Source organism: Schistocerca serialis, unplaced genomic scaffold (assembly GCF_023864345.2).
Source record: "Schistocerca serialis cubense isolate TAMUIC-IGC-003099 unplaced genomic scaffold, iqSchSeri2.2 HiC_scaffold_1196, whole genome shotgun sequence".
In the NCBI taxonomy this organism is placed as follows: domain Eukaryota; kingdom Metazoa; phylum Arthropoda; class Insecta; order Orthoptera; family Acrididae; genus Schistocerca; species Schistocerca serialis.
The window spans coordinates 1,438,062-1,440,000 of NW_026047399.1; the positions used below are offsets into that span (position 1 = coordinate 1,438,062).

The 1,939-nt window shown below is 58.8% G+C and overlaps 1 non-coding gene across 1 annotated transcript in view; it reads left to right on the forward strand.

Annotated features, from left to right (window-relative positions):
- Window positions 1-825: 825 nt before the first annotated feature.
- Window positions 826-1,939, forward strand: part of LOC126435044 (small subunit ribosomal RNA) — a 1,910-nt gene continuing 796 nt past the window's right edge. The window contains exon 1 of the ribosomal RNA XR_007579695.1: window positions 826-1,939. This exon is cut by the window's right edge and continues 796 nt beyond it. This is a non-coding gene — a ribosomal RNA (small subunit ribosomal RNA).

Consider the following 1,939-nt stretch of genomic DNA (forward strand, 5'->3'; position numbering starts at 1 on the left):
ACGTGAATGGCATCTGGGTGTGAAGCGATACGCGGCGGTGGCTGGGTGGGACCGTCCCCGGCCGGTGAGGGGGGGCCTCCCGGCGTGCTGGCCGCGCGGTGCGTGGGCGCACGCGCTACAGCCGGCTGGTGGGGGCGGCCAGTGGCAGGCGCGCCGGCCGACGGAGGCGGCAGGCGGCGCAGCTGCGCGCCGGCGCACCCTGCACGCGGCGCCGTGCGGCCAAAGTAGGTCCTCGCGGGCCCGGTGCGAAGCGCGGTGGACATCTGCAGTGTGCTGGTCCGATTGAGGACTGTGTGCGCTGAGGATGCGCCGCCGCCCGGCGCTCGGCGCCGCGACGCCGTCTGCTGCTCGGTCGCCTCTGCGGTTCTCGCAGGTGGTTTGTATCGCAGCTGTGCGGACGTGTTGGCGCGTGCGCTGTGCTGGGAGAGTTCGCTTCGGCACCCAAGTGGGGCTTTTGTCCTTCTGTGGCGCTGGCGTTGGAGCTGCCGGTCACCGTAGGTGGCGCGTGTTGTCTCCCGCCGGCAATGCCACGACAGCACGCTCCCGGGCCTCTGTCGGCAGCGGCAAGCTCAGTTGGGAGCACGGGTGGTCGCACCTAAAGCGTCTACTCGCCAAACTCCGGGCGATTGCGCCTCTCTCGAACCCGACCAAGTACTTAGGACGGCGCTGCGCGCCGCCGGGACCTGAGAGGGTTTCGAGGTGTATGGTGCAGGGGAGCTCAGCCTCCTCCTGTTTGCAGAATAATTGAGCGGACGCTTGCGTGTTCGCGCGGGCCCCCGGGACACACTCCCGGGCGGCCGGCTGCTCAGCTCTAGTTGACGCAGCTCCCTGGTTGATCCTGCCAGTAGTCATATGCTTGTCTCAAAGATTAAGCCATGCATGTCTCAGTACAAGCCGCATTAAGGTGAAACCGCGAATGGCTCATTAAATCAGTTATGGTTCCTTAGATCGTACCCACGTTACTTGGATAACTGTGGTAATTCTAGAGCTAATACATGCAAACAGAGTCCGGACCAGAGATGGAAGGGACGCTTTTATTAGATCAAAACCAATCGGTCGGCTCGTCCGGTCCGTTTGCCTTGGTGACTCTGAATAACTTTGGGCTGATCGCACGGTCCTCGTACCGGCGACGCATCTTTCAAATGTCTGCCTTATCAACTGTCGATGGTAGGTTCTGCGCCTACCATGGTTGTAACGGGTAACGGGGAATCAGGGTTCGATTCCGGAGAGGGAGCCTGAGAAACGGCTACCACATCCAAGGAAGGCAGCAGGCGCGCAAATTACCCACTCCCGGCACGGGGAGGTAGTGACGAAAAATAACGATACGGGACTCATCCGAGGCCCCGTAATCGGAATGAGTACACTTTAAATCCTTTAACGAGTATCTATTGGAGGGCAAGTCTGGTGCCAGCAGCCGCGGTAATTCCAGCTCCAATAGCGTATATTAAAGTTGTTGCGGTTAAAAAGCTCGTAGTTGGATTTGTGTCCCACGCTGTTGGTTCACCGCCCGTCGGTGTTTAACTGGCATGTATCGTGGGACGTCCTGCCGGTGGGGCGAGCTGAAGGCGTGCGACGCGCCTCGTGCGTGCTCGTGCGTCCCGAGGCGGACCCCGTTGCAATCCTACCAGGGTGCTCTTGAGTGAGTGTCTCGGTGGGCCGGCACGTTTACTTTGAACAAATTAGAGTGCTTAAAGCAGGCAAGCCCGCCTGAATACTGTGTGCATGGAATAATGGAATAGGACCTCGGTTCTATTTTGTTGGTTTTCGGAACCCGAGGTAATGATTAATAGGGACAGGCGGGGGCATTCGTATTGCGACGTTAGAGGTGAAATTCTTGGATCGTCGCAAGACGAACAGAAGCGAAAGCATTTGCCAAGTATGTTTTCATTAATTAAGAACGAAAGTTAGAGGTTCGAAGGCGATCAGATACCGCCCTAGT